Source organism: Alexandromys fortis, unplaced genomic scaffold (assembly GCF_014885135.2).
Source record: "Alexandromys fortis isolate MF-2015 unplaced genomic scaffold, M_Fortis_MF-2015_v1.1 scaffold_249, whole genome shotgun sequence".
In the NCBI taxonomy this organism is placed as follows: Eukaryota; Metazoa; Chordata; class Mammalia; order Rodentia; family Cricetidae; genus Alexandromys; species Alexandromys fortis.
Genome location: NW_026068129.1, coordinates 456,703 through 472,197, shown reverse-complemented (window position 1 = coordinate 472,197; position 15,495 = coordinate 456,703).

Here is a 15,495-nt window from a genome sequence, read left to right as displayed (position 1 = left end):
AAAAAAAAAAAAAAAAAAAAAAAAAAAAAAAAAAAAAAAAAAAAAAAAAAACCTTTCTCAGACTTTATGTGGAAATTCTTGCCAAATGTTGGGTGCCATTTGTAAATGGAAGTTTCTGTCCCCCACCTGGTCCCACAGATGTTCATTCCCAAAGAAACACACAGAGGCTTATATTAATTATAAACTGCCCTATTAGTTCAGTCTTATTATTAACTAGCTCTTACAACTTAACCCATAATTCTTGTCTATGTTTGGCCATGTGGCTTAGTACCTTTTCTCAGTAAGGCATTCTCATCTTGCTTCCTCTGTGTCTGGCTGGAGACTGACTGTCTGCCTTTCCTCTTCCTAGAATTCTCCTAGTCTGGTTTCCCCATCTATACTTCCTGCCTGGCTACTAACCAATCTTTGTCTTATTAAACCAATATGAGCGACAAATCTTTACAGTGGATAAGAGCATTGTCCCACAGCACCTGTCCAGAGGCACCGAGCTTACTTAGAGTTCCCTGTCTGCCCTGTTAGTGCATGTAAATCATATTTAACTTCATCCCTTTCATGAGTCATCATGACAAGGACATTGAGAAGGTGTGTCCAGCTCTTTAACTTGATCATTGATCCCCAGCAGGGATCAAACATTCCTTCATTTTTGTTTCAATGTCTCTGTAATGGGAGCTCAGCTCAGTTACGGCTTCCTCCTCTTCTGGAAGGTCCCTGAGTAGGCATCAGATACCCCAGAAAGATACAGTTGTCCTTAATGTGCTCAGTTTGCTTGAAAAGCAAAAGAGCTTGTCAGAACAGAATAACTCCCTCTTGTCCATCTTACTTCTGAAGCTCTCCTGCAGAGCAGTCTCCAGAGGACTCCTACAGGGGTCCCTGGTAAGTCTCTCCTAGGGGACCACCATAGGACTCCACCTGTGTGCACCAGAAGCCTAATTTGGTTATTTTGGTTTATTCACTAATTTAGACTTTCTTAGGCAAATATAAAGAACTCTTGTCAGGTGTCTAGAGAGATGACTCAGTGGTTATAAGCACCTACTGCTCTTGCAGAGGAACCGAGTTCAGTTTCTAGCACCCACTCATGTGGCTCATAATGGCCTGTTACTCCAGCACCAGGGACCTGATGTCCTCTTCTGGCCTCCTTGAGCCACTAAGAACAAAGTTTAATATTTTTCCATCAAATTCAGAAAGGCTGATTTTCATAGCCAGAGAGCTATTGGTGTTGGTATGATTGGGAATGTTAATATTGAATTAATTCATGGAAAGGACCATTTAGTAGCAGTGTCTTAGAGTCTTCCCGGATGACTGTGATATCCAGACAGGCAAGCTATAAATCTTGGTAGCTCCCCAGAGGAGAATAGAGAAGAAGAAGGATTAGGTCTTGCTGCTAGAGTTAAGTCAGCGTGAGGTCAAGCAGTGTGCTGGGTAAGAAGCCTCGTGGTGAGGAGTGGACTCTAGAGAAAGCGTAAGGAAAGCCAAAATATTAGGATAAGCATGCTCATAGCAGAGATAGAATGAAGAAAAGAAAAAGGCATGCTTTTCTGAGTCATTCATAAAAGCAAGCAGCCTATAAGTTACTGCACAGGGGCAGGAATTGCTCTGTACCCAGCAGGGCAGAGACCTCTCCCTCTAGATCCCAGTGGCTGTTATCTGGGAGGCTGCACATTTAGTGGGCACAGTCACAAGAATAAACAAAATAAATAAATAAATAAAGTGTACTAACCTGAGGCACTGGGTGAGTCAGACCCCTGAACCTCATGCCTGCCTGCCAATGTGCCTAGCAAATATCTCCAGGGTATGGAGAGTAAAGCAGATCATTTCAGGCTGTGGGTGCTAAGAAGCTTCCAGAATCTCAGAGGCATGTCTACAGGGCTCTTCCAACCCACCCATGAGACAACCTTACTAATTTTACTTCAAAGTCATGAGAAATTTCTAGGTGACCCATGGTTAAAGCTCTTCATTGGCATCAGTGACACGAAGAGATTCGTGTGCCACCGTGTGTCAATAAACAGATGTGAGCAGCTGCCCAAGGACCTAGTCTACGAACGAGGTGGCAATCTTCAGAGAGCCTGGGGCAGCAGGGAGCACAGAGGACAGCGTGTGCCTTTTTCCATTCTTCTTTATTCACACAGGAGTTAAAGTCTTTAAAGAGTTTAAAAAGTTTTAAAAGCTAAAGGGTTAAATAAAAATTCATAAATGATTGAAAGAAGCATCTCACTTGACCAGCACTTTTGTTTTTCTTTACAACAACCAGAATGGTTAAACTACACATAGTTTATAGTTGACATCACCCGTTAACCTCAGACCTCAGATTACCCATCATGCTTCAGGGATACCTGCCCTCTGACCTCACAGTATGACCTTGTTGATCTCAAACAGGCTAAATAATCAGTTCTGAAGAGCCCTCACTGTGCTTTGATGGGAGCCAGGACCTAAACCAGCAAACCCAAGAGCTGTGTGGGACGTACTGGCTGGAGGCAGGCACTCGTGTGAGGGACCCCGCACGGAAGAAGCGAAGGCTGCCCTCCCTGCTGTCCTTCAAGGCTAGATTCTGAAGCTCCAGATTATGTTATTACATATAACAAAGAGCCTCCTGGGTTTTTTTTTTAAAGCGCCATGCATCTGAGTTTGCTGAGGGGTCCAAGATTCTCCCAGGTAATGAGAGAAGTGTGGTCCCAGTGTTGACAGAGTTTCTCCTGTGCACTTGGCCAGGATGAAAACTTTGCAAAGATTGGAAGTTTGAAACATCTTCCTTGACCCAAAACTCAGAAATTGCCAATATAGGGATACCAGACAGATCACAGAATAGGACACTCAACCCTTACCTGCAAGAAAAGCCCCAGACCCTTACCAGGGTGAACAACGCAACTGTCCAGAAGGTGGGTAAAAATAGCTGCCAATGATAAGGTTTTCTTTCAGCCACAGTTCAGAAATGCTATTAGAACCAAGAGCTACAGTGACCATTCTGAGGCTTGGAATGACCCCTATGTCATGGAATTAAATCATGACCCGAATACAGCGTTAGTGTGTAATATGATGTATTCTCTATGAAGACTCCAAAGAAATAAATATCCCAAGCCTCCTAACCCAGGCTAACCTATTGATCAAGGAGGAAAGGGCATTTTTAAAAATTAACGCTGCCCAGAGGCACCATAATGCTTTCAAGAAATGTCTTCTGCAGATGGGTCATCAATCTTGAGAGCTAGGTTGGGGAAAACAGCTCGCGATGGGGGAAATGTGTATTTAGACATCTCCTACCTTACCATGCCAGGATCCTGCCTCTAGGAAATGGAGGGGATGAAATAAAGGAGAAAAGAAGTCAGGTTTTCTTCAAGGATTACAGAAGTCCTGAACTTCTGGGGATCCTGAAGCCCTATTGTGTTTTTAACACTAAAAAAGGACAAAGCCAGTGGTCAGCCATTATCTGGGAGGCCATGGCCTCCTGCATCAGCCCCCCCATGAATAGCAAGGGTGAGAAGGAACCTTTTCATGTCTTGGGAAGTGCTCCGAGGGGGACACAGGATGCCTAGAGGGTTGTTCACAGCAGAGAGCATGTCACAACCAGAAAAGAGACGCTAAGGGCACCATATACCTGCCCTGAACACACCCCTAAGAGACACAGGAGTCTTGAGAGCTACTCATGATAATCTGACGTTTGTCCTCTTATGGCTGATTCTCAAGAATGAGGACATGAGACTTTGGCTTCCTCCAGGTGTCTGGCCCAGCCTCTCAAGCAGGAATCGTCATCCTGTGGTTCCAGAACCTTCTGAACACACATACCTCAGCATGTACACAGGAACAAGCTCACAGAACATTCTAGACCATGCCCACCCAGGGAGCTCTACCTTCACCCTCCTGATCTTTGTATCCCACCCTGAGCATCACCCAAGTGGGAATTCGTACTGTGTAGTTAGTACTCAATGACTGGGTAAGTCCGCCGCAAATTCTGCTTAGAGGTTAAAGCAAAGAAGTCGTTTCTTGTTTATGAAATATGAGAATGGGCAGGAAAACTGGCTTCAGGATTAAAGAGAGGGGAGATTGAGAAAGAGGGGTTGCAGTCACACAGGATCCAACCCAGAGGACCCTAATCCTCCATGTTTCTCTCTCCTCCTTCCCTCTACACACTCTCCCATACCCCTTTCTCTTTTTCCCTTCCTTCTCTCCCTATCTCATAGTTTGTACAGGGCAATGTTAAACCCAAGCTGGGGCTCCCTCCCCAGACTGCAGTTCTCCATGGCTAAGGAAAACATCCAAGATATGTCAGGGGAGAGGAAGAGACAATAACTAAGGAAGGAAGAAGGAGACAGAGGAGGGAGTCGGGAGTCTTGTCACACAGAGATCTTGGGCCAAAACCTCTAAGTTATAAGAAAATATGCAAGTGCCCCTAAATTCCACTGACCAATCAAAATACAATGTAATCCAGAAGACAGGACTTTTAAATTATCTAATAGTTACATTTACAAAGCAAAAAGTGTGAGATTAACTATATTTTGTTTATTATATATCATATTTAATACTAGGCCTGGGAATATTACTTGACTGTCCCATCAATATACAACATGAACAAGACATCTGAAACCTTTTTCCTGGGATTTATGATGATTCAGATAAGATCAAAGTAACATCTAAACAGGGACAGATTCTTCTCCTTGTGCCTCTTGACTCTGCAATCTTTGCTGTTATTACTGGACCGTAGATTATATTAGGCTAGTGGGGCCATGGATTCCTTCTTCATCACATTGGACATCACTCACACCTGCCGCATGGCTGTGAATGGGACTCTCACCACAGAGCGCCCCGTCTAGAGAGACTTCCGCACATGGCTCAGCCTCAGGTCCCTTACTGTCCCCATGTTCTGTGACTACAGAGGTGAAGTCGGAAAACGAAGGTGAGTGCTCCTCTGTGTCTCCCCCTGCGGCTTCTCAAATCTCTGGGCGAGTTGAGCTGGGTGTGTGTGGTGGCTATTCTTGGCTATCTGGAATGAAGTCCAATCCAGAAATGGAGGACACACCTGTGAGAGAATATCTTTCCTTGGTTTGAAGGGGGTGAATCCACTTCTAGTCCAGGTCTTTGAAGCAAGAAGATCATGCTTTTGGTCTGGATTTTGAGGTGGGAAGACACACCTTTAATCTAGGCCACATCTTCTGCCAGAAGACTATATAAGGACGTGGAAGGAGGAAGCTTTTGCTCTTTGCTCAGCTTGCTAGCATCTCTCAGCACGCCAGCGGACCTTAAGAAGCCAGAAATCAAAGTCTAAGAATGTCATAAACCAACCCATGAGCTGTCTCTACTCTGTTTATACAGAGGTGACTAACTTTAGTCACATTTTGCTTCTTCCACTGTTGTATGACCAGTGAAGTTAATATGGTAAGGCTTTAGACCCACTCCTGAGCAGCCCCCAAAGAATCAAATCTGTAGTTCAGATACCCGATTGCTTTTTGTAGAATATTGATTCAACATATTGTCATAAACTTCATGTCCACAGTGCCATCACCGCCTCCATGACCACTCTCCTCTGGAGTATGCGCAGTACTAGACACCAGACATGTCTGGAGTCACCATAGAAACACACCTTTTTCTTTAATCCAGTCATATTTTAATTTATATGTATATTCTTGAAACATTACTGTAGGTACCAACTGGAACAGGGAGAGGGTGGGGAGAGAAAACCGTGTCTGACCATGAGCCTTTGGGGCCCAAAGGAGTTAGTTTTGTAGCTTGCTTTGTCTTGGGGATACCTTAGATTATTCGTTCAGCAGAAGAGGTTTGCCTGCTGATACCAGATACTCTGTAAGCATGATTTCTGAGTGATCACATGAATTTAAAACTACTTACACACATTACTGAGAGTGAAGGTGCTAACCTGGGTATGTGGATAAGTGATCATGATTCCCCTTGATCATGTGAATTCACAGACTCCCAGAAGGCATTGCAATATGACCTTTGACCTAAGCAGACTATTTTTTTGTTTTCATTTTCAGAATACTACATGATAAGTCATGGATGGGTCACTTCTTAAAGTACATGTGACACGCAATGAGGAATGTCTACAACACAGGACCTATTCTGGGTCTCGGTGTCCACCCACCCATCCACCTGGGGTGCTCCCTGCCCAGTGGATCACATGGGGTTGGTCCATCTGTCTCTCTCTCACAGAGGAACTTGCTACCTCTCACCATCCTACGACCCATCCAGTTCCACTTGGAGAAAAACTGAGATGAACTCCCTCCCCCAAAGCTATAGTGAGAGCTCCAGGCACTCGTGAAACACCCCCAGGAGCCCACGTCCCAGCAGACAGCAGCCACTGATGAACTGGAGGGGAGGATGCCTCAGGAAGAACAGATCTCCACAGAGAGACTATTACGAGCCGGGCATTTTCATGTAGCTATAAATGAAGCAGGTGATGTCAGGCAGCTTCCGTTCTCATTCCATAAGCATCCTTCGGACAGAGACGAATGGTTTGATAGATGAGGCCCTTATATTGCCTCTTATCACCCAAGTTTCTGAACAAGGACTCGCACTGAAAGAGTGTAAGTGTCAGGCACCCCAAGAATGTGCCCTAGGAAGTTACATTGCTGTTCTAGGCCATATACTATCAAAACTTGAGTTCATCTGCATAACAAGCTTCCTTTGGGGGTTCTTTTGGCATTGTCTGAGATAGATGTATAACAAATGTCACCATTTGAAAGTGTGCGTTTCCACCAACTCACCAAGAAGAATACCTCAATTGCTGCACTACAGGCGTGACTGTCATGGGGGCAACCACCGCTCTCCAACTGGATTTGAAGCCCATTCCACAAGAGGGAATCCCCACCACTTTATGGGAAGTAAGATAGCCCCTTCCATACTGGACCCCAAGGGCCTCAAGTCTGCACTGGAGAAGCCCCAACAGGATGAATGGAGTTCACCCTTGAAAAGGTATCCTGAAGCTGTAGAGGAAAGGCCATGACTTCCCCACGGTTTGGACAGTCTCCATAGTGGGATTCTCTAGAATTCCTCAATCAGCAGCATGTGGTGGGGACAGGAGCTTGGCACTTTCCCCAGCTCAGAGCCTGGAGTTCTGCTACACATTCAGGCAAGGCTGTCCCTAGGGCACCTATACCCTTACACAGCTGTCTTCCAAAAGGACACAATCTCCTCCACCCACTTCAGTACCATCCGCTAAGAGACACCATCTAGCCACTTGGTAAATCACAGCACCTCCTCTCTGAGCCCATCCTCAGCTCTCAGCCTCTCTGCATCAACGTGCACAACAGCCTACCTCCCATGAAATACAGACGCTGTGGCCACAGGGCAGTTGCTGTCTTCAGACACGCTGGAATTTTCCTAAGTTCAAATGTACATCTAAACTGCTTACTGACTTCATGTGTAGCTCAGAAAGGGAAGGGAGAAACATTTGCTGTGAATTGTTCACATCTACTTAGTGTCAATTCTAAAACTCCCTGGTCGCTACAAAACTATTACCAGGTATATCCAACCTCTTGATGTTGTAATACCACATTATCTACATTCATACTTGAAAGCCAAAATTTTTAAATCAAAAAAATTAACTTTTAAATACAATCACATAGTGTTTGAAGGAAGTACAGGATTTTGTGTTGGACCACGTGCATATCTATTGTCTGCTGCATATGTGCCGTGATCGGGCAGGTTAGATATGCCTGAAGATGGACATCCTCCTTTTTCCAGATGTGGTATATAATTTTGTTCTATTTAAAAGCTTCTGAAGATCATTTTAACCCACTGCTGTGCATTGTGTAGCTTAGGAGATTTGAACACAAAATGAAGTCGAGGGGTTGGAGAGATGATTTGACAGCAAAGAGCATATACTGTTCTTAGACAGGACTTGAGATCCGTCAGCAGCACTCACATCGCCCCTCTAATGGTCACAGCTCTAGGGGAATCTGATGGCCCCCACCCCTCCCACGCACACTGGCATACAGATATATACATAATTTAAAACATTAAAAATGAATCTTTTCAAATATAAAGTCCAATATGCTTTACTTGTATTAATCTGTTCTTACTGCTTTTATCTATTTTTTTTATTTTTTATTTCATGAAGTAACCAGATAACCTTGGACCTCTTCTGCAGAGCTGGCCCTTCTTTCATGTGCTCTGTGTTCATTCGGAATTATTTCATAAGGAAATTGTCTTTTCTTCCCAGATACTGTCTGTAACTGGGCCAAAAGGACTAACGCTAAACATGCTTCAAAAATAACAAGACACCCTGGGCAACACTCCGCTGTGATATGTATGGCTGTGCCCTTTGCTAAAGCCACTGGAGAGAGGATGCAAGCAGTAATCCCGGCCAATGGGCCTCACCCCAGTGGTCTGCAAAGTGTCCCTGGGTTTGCATTAATGCAATAGCATCAATTGCTCTCAGACTCCAGAGAAGGAATTTCCCATCATTCCTTTACCTAATATACAATCATTCCTCATTTAGTCTAGAAATAAGCAACACGGGGACTTCCAAAAATAGAATCTGCCGTTGATCTTCTAGTGACAGGGTTCTGAGTACCTGGAAGACCCCTCCTGCTTAATCTTTTTTTCCAGAACATGAGGATGTCAAGAGATGTGTGTGCAAGCCAGCATACCAACAAGCTCGTCCTTAGCAATTGGCCCTGGTCAGGTCACACAAGAAGCAGATGGGGACCCGCAAAGGGCTGGCAGCCTCCCTACAACTCTGGTCCTGTCTCTAATGAGGACAGTAGAGAGGAAACCTCCTAAATAGATCCTAAAGCTAGCGGTTGAGTTCAGATGTCAGAGTACTTGTCTAGCACACACAATGCCCTGGGCATAGTCTCGAGCATTGCATAAATGGGGCACAACCCTAGCGTGTGAGAGGTAGAAACAAAAGGATCAGGAGCTCAAGGTTAGCCTGGGCTACATAGAAAATCAGGGGAGAGAGAGTGAGAGAATTGAGTAATTTCCCCAATTGAGAAAGACAAATATTCTGTTTTCTCTCATGTAGATCCTAGGTTCCATGCATATACATAAAATTACACACACACACACACACACAATGGAAATACAGTTGTGGGGACGGGACTAGTTATGGGGGCAGGGAGAGAACATGGGCTGAACATGGTCAAAGGTCATGATGTTCTTGGATGACATCAGCATGAGACTCATCACTATGTGTAATGAATAAACACCAGCAAAATATTTTAAATGTCATGCAGACAGTTTATAAAACAGACTTTTAGTCTTAACCCAGGAAAGTGAGCTTATCACCTAAAATCTGGAGAAAAAGAAAAATCAAATCTGCGTCACTAAACATATACATATGAATATAGGGAGCTTGGGAGCATACATGTAGCTTCCTGGTAGGCAGGCTGGGTGCAGAGCCTGGCAAAGCAACATTGTAAAACAGCACAGGCTTGCAGGAGGTGAGGTCTCAGCCAGCCTTGGAGGTTCCATCTTGTTTTCATTGGCTGAAGGAAAGACCAAGGACCTTTTTGGAGTCAGTGACCTAGCAAAGTAACATACTTCAGGAACAAGAAGTCAGTGATACACCCCGAGTCTCCCAGGAAGTGAGTTATGTTCTCTCCGAGGGGAGCCCTGACCGCTATCTTCATCACACCTAAGGCAGAGGCTTCCTCATCCTGTCTCATCAGATGAAAGAATCCAGGAGCCCTGCGACAGCTGCCAGGGCACCGTGTGGCAGCTCTACTCTCCCCTGAGCCGTCCACGATCACCTTCAGCATCATTAGCCGGCCGTGTGGCTCAGACTCTGCGCTAATTTACCACTCATTCCGCACAGTTCCCCTAAAGATGATGCGGGGAGTCCCTGCTGTGCCTGGGCATGGGTAGTCAGGAGAAAGAGGAGGATTCTTCACTGACCACATAAACCCACCAAACCAAAGATCTGTCATCTCCCACGAGTTTATGAGAAAAGTAAGAAAAAGCCAAATCACAGGTAGATATTAGTATGTGCAGGTTAAGGGTGAGCGCAGGAGCGTGGAAAGGAAGCCAATTCCATGCGGCGCCTGAAACTCATTTACCTACGGTTTTACTGTGAAGGGCCAGGGTGGTGCAAATGGGTCACACCACCTGCAAGGAGGCCTAGCATTGAAAACCATTAAGACCTGAGAAGGTAAGGCTTGACTCGGAAGATTTTAAGCAATTTATATGAAAAATTTCCACATCATTCGTGGGATTCTTGCATCCATGTCTGTATATAATTTCTTCAGAAGCCATAATCATTGACAATAAAATGCCAAGTGGGACTTAGGAAGCACAGGATAACACACCTACACAGAAATGTCTCAGCCTGCGTCAAAACTGGTCTCTCTGAACATAGCGGACAAGGAGGACTACTGAGACCTCAAGAACAATGGCAATGGGTTTTTGATTCTACTGGACCTATTGGTTTCGTGGGAGCCTAGGCAGTTTCGTGGATGCTCACCTTACTAGACCTGGATGGAGGTGGGTGGTCCTTGGACTTCCCACAGGGCAGAGAACCCTGATTGCTTTTTGGGCTGACGAGGGAGGGGGACTTGGTTGGGGGAGGGGGAGGGAAAGGGGAGGCGGCGGTGGGGAAGAGACAGAAATCTTTAATAAATAAATAAATTAATTTAAAAAAAAAGAAAAAAAAGAAATGTCTCAACATATGGACTCGCAAAACAGCAGCTGTGGACAGGCTTTTAATAGACCTAAAATCCTGCAGGAAGCCCTTAACACAAACAATCTTGCATTAAGCCACCCTTGCCTAAAGAATCTCGCAAAACTCGCCAACCTGTGAGAGGGGTGGGTGAAAAGAAAGCTGTAAACACCAGTCGGAATTTTCACTGCAAAATAACTCACGAAGAAGAGTAACCATGGGGCTTGAGCAATGGTGCAACAGTTAAAAGCACTTCCTGCTCCTGGAGAAGACCGGAGTTCAGCTACCGGGGCCCACAGCCAGTGGCTCCCAACTACCTGTAACCCCAACTCCAAGGACTCTGGTGCCATCTTCTGACCTCGGAGGGTATCTGCACACACATGGTATACGCAGTCACACAGAGACACACACAGGCACGTCAATGAAAATTTTAAATAGAGAATAGTAACCCTTTAGCTAAAGATATATCTCAATGGCAGAACATTTGTCTAGCTAGCTTGGGGCCCTGTATTCAATTCCTACACCAGAAGAGTCTTCTCCCACAAGGACCAAATGAATGACAGATGCCACGCCAACTGGGAATGAAGATGACTCTTGGGCATCTTCTAAAAGCCTCAGACCTATCTTATGGGTAGATTTCCTCATTTGATCCTAATGAAACTGGGACCTCCCATTCTTTCTTTAACCCCCACAGATTCTCCTTGTGCCATGAAAGGCAGTCATTCCCTATGAGACCCAGTTGAGACTTACTATCATCCCTACGCTCTCGGAAATCTGTGGTCTTCACATGCTCACGGGGAGGGCAAAATGTGGGGACAGAAGAGGATCAATCACTGTGCAGATAAACACATGTGGGCAGAACCCTTGTGATGTGCCAGACCTCAGTCTTGACAGCATGTAAACATGGCTCACTCGGTCAGGATGGCCGTCTGAGACAGGACTTTCTCATTCAATTCTTGCCCAAAGCCTGGGGCTGACATAGTGGGATGCAAAGTTAAGAAGCCTGTCCAGATCTCCTCTCTCCACCCCTTCCAATCCCATCAGGGTCTCGGGATAAGACCCATTCAAAGGATAGGAGAGCTGTTTTCATCCTCTCCCATCTGAGCATGTTGTCTTTCAGACCTCATCTTAGTTAAGGTCACTGTTGCTACAGTGAAACACCAAGACCAAAAAGCAAGTTGAGGAAGAAAGCATTTATTCAGTTTACACTTCCACACTGCAGTTCTTCATCTCAGGAAGCCAGAACAGGAACTCAAAGAGGACAGGACCTGGAGGCAGGAGCTGATGCAGAGGCCATGGAGGGGTGCTGCTTATTGGCTTGCTCCTCATGGCTTGCTCAGCCTGATTTCTTATAGAACCCAGGACCTCCAGACCAGGGATGGCACCTCCCACAATGGGCTGCCCCCCCCATCGTTAACTAATTAAGATCTTAGGGAGGGGAGGGGGCATTTTCTTGAGGTTCCATCCTCTCAGATGACTTATGTCAAGTTGACATAAAATGACGCAGCATAGACCTGAAACTCCCCTACACCCACGATCTCTATCCAACTGCTGGACAGAGAGCAAGCCTTAGCAAGTGTGTCTCTTTAGATTATAAACAGGAGCTGCAACCAGATCCAAGAGTCTTCTTTTCCCTGGATGAATTATCTCAAAACCACCATGCCTATCATCCTCGGCTGACAAGACCAGAGGGATTACGTTTTAAATATTACCTTTTACAAACCATTTACACAACGAGCATGCCCTTTTAAAAGTGCTTTTATTTCCGAGGGAAAATATTCCACTGTTTGAAAAGAATACCCTCTCTGTCAGTTTCCTTTGCTTCTTTGGGTTCTCTAACTCAGCTGTGTGGTTTGTAAGGTCTTCAAAACCTTTTCTACTTGACTGACCTTCAGCGAATCCTAAATACAAAGCCTTTTTGGTGGGGTTTCCATGGATACAGAACAAAGCTTCACGCCACTGATAGGGCAGGAGGCAGAGCCATGGGTTGCTCCTGCGCTGAAAATGAGAGAGATGAGAAGTGGCTTCAACTTCTGAGAAGGCAGGGTTGCTCTTCTCTCTCCCGTATGGCAACCTCTGGCCAAGGAGACTAGTAAGCTTTAGTGTTTCCATCTTTTTCTCAATGGCTAAATGGAGAAAAGAGGAGGGGAGGGGAAGGGAGGAGATGGGAAGAGAAGGGGGACAAGAGCAGAAGGTAGGGGTAGGGAGGGGAGGGGAAGAGGAGTGGAAGGTAGGGGTGGGGAGCAATGTGGACCCAGCTCACCCTGTCTGGACTCAGGCAGAGACTATGCCAAGAGGAGGGAGCTAAGCGATGTAAGTGAACAGCAGCTCACAGCCAGGACCTCTGCACTGTCAGCAGCTGAGCCTGCCTGTGGCCTGAGCTCACCCTCCCCTGGAAAGCCAGGGCACAATGCCTCTCACATGCTATGGAGCTAGACAGGTCATGTTATCTGTTGAGAGCAGGCTATGCCCTACTCTGAGTGCCTCCATAGTGTGGAAAACCATGCCTTTTCAGGCTGTGCCTTACTCTGAGGGATTCTATAACAAACTTTTTCTTCCATTTTGAGGGAGGGGGAGGGCAGCAGCCCAAGTGTGGCCACAGATACCACCTCCTGCCCAGTACAACCCACACGGATCAGAGTGACTATCCATTCCTGGGAGTAAAAAGGGTGTTGCCTTAGCAACAGATCTGGAGACTTGAGACTACAGGAGCACATGGGCTATTAAAATCCCATCAAGGAGACCAGGTCTAGTAACTTATTGGAAAAGGTGTCATCCCTTTGTCTAGACCCCATAAAATGGTCTCTGCTTAGCATTGTGAAGGCAATGGCCTCGCCCCAACACATCATCTGATGCTTGATGTGCTGACAGGCAGAGGACTCCTGTCTATCCCTGGGGCTTCAGCTTGGTCCCTAATGGTTGATGCAGCCTCCTTGCCCATGGCTACCTGCTTGCCCATCTGGACCTGGTCCCAATATGTTCTTCTCTACACTAGGTTCAACCCATTTGTCCCTGCAGCTGCCTCCATCTTCCTCCACAAAATGAGATTTTCCTTCCCAATTCATGCTGTGTTCTCTCCTCTACAACCCCGCTTCTGAAACCTTATGCACTCCAGGGCAAATCTAGCTAACTTGTATCCATGTAAACCACATACATGCAGGTCTATAGGTATACTTACTTTGTGTGTGTGATATAAGAGTTCATATTGGTAATTTACACTTTAATAAAAAGCCAGAAGTGGTGGGTCATGCCTCTAGTCCAAGTATTTGAGAAGCATGGCCAAGCAGATATCTGTGAGTTTAAGGCTAGCCTTGTCTACATAGTTCTAGGTGAGATAAGGCTACATAGTGAGACCCTATCTTTAAAAAAATAAAAATAAAGCAAGATTAAATAAAGGAACCTCCCTTTGCCTCGGCCAGATTACAATGGTAGGAGAAATTATCTGGTAGATTGTAGTCAGTGAAAGGGTTGAAATTTGAGAATTTTTATTTAATAAATTCCGGCACTGTGAAAGACATATGTGTGCTTGTCTATGTCCGGCATAGCATTACCACAGGAACTTATTTCTCCTCTTAAGCCTCCTGGTCCCAAAACATATCTGCTCTTGAATGTAGTTCATTCGACAAACAAGCCTTCTGCAGAAACCCGGGATTCTGACCTGGCAGTACCAATGCGCACTTGGTATGGATGAGAAACTGGCATCTTTTTAAATAAGCAAACCATGTGTGAAATCGTTTAAATCAAACTGAAGCGTGGGAGCTGTCTCATCAGAACGCGTATCTCCGATCGAGTGTCATCTCCACGCCCACTCTCCTAGATGGATATTTTAGGGGCTCAGGGGCCCAGCATCTAAGTATTCAAAGGCATCCACACTTACACAGGTGTGGAGTTTCGGGGTCAGGGCAATTAAATTTCCACCGTGTTCGAGCTTCTGCGCAATCAGGAAAGCTAACGAAAGGTACCCATCAATGAACTAAATAATGTTTCCTCTGCAGAATGCTGGGGTAAAACTGACAGGAACGCAGCTCATCGTGTTGAAGCAACTGAGAAAAACACATCGACGAGAAAGAAAACAACATCAAACATAGCTGGGACTTGGGGAAGAGACGTGGTTTATTTTCCTATCGCACCATATTGGATAGCAGAGGAGAATGATGTCATTATTTTATTATTTATAACTGCTGGGACTTAGCCATACGAGACTTGGCAGAGGTCTCTGGATGGCGGGCCACTTGTTTTACGCTTTTATCATTAGTCACTCCTGCAGCCAAGCACCAAAGCTATGGGAAGGCAGAGCCCAAGCTCACAGTGGCTGTGAACACAAAAGACTTCCTGCAAGACATTCTTCAGGACAAGCAGAAAGTGACTGAACTGTCTTTTGGAATCTCCTGCTTGATGAAAATGTCTGCTGGATACTATGGGCCTGTAGGCCGAAGATGGATGCCCCAACGGTACAGAGGAACTTTGGGTGACTGTCCAGGCAGCGAGATGTCTCTGTCATTTCTAGAGTTTTGGACTTCTTGTTTACTTAGGTATTATTATATCCTTCTGGAGTCTTTGATGGAGTTGAAGAATGAATATAGTTTTCCTTAGTTATGATAAGAGATAAAATAGATATAAATATTGTAACTGTAATTCTTACTTGATAACTTTTGTTATATGTAATTTTACTATGTTAAAGTTAAAGCCTTTCTTTTTTGTTTAAACAGAAAAAAGGGAAATGATGTGGGAGTGATTTCTTATTAATAAAGAAACTGCCTAGGCCCCTTGATAGGCCCACCCTTAGGTGGGTGGAGAAAACAGAAGAGAATTCTGGGAGAAAGAAGCTTAGTGAGAGAGTCGCCATGATTCTCCCGCTCCAGACAGACGCAGGTTAAGATCCTCCCTGGTAAGTC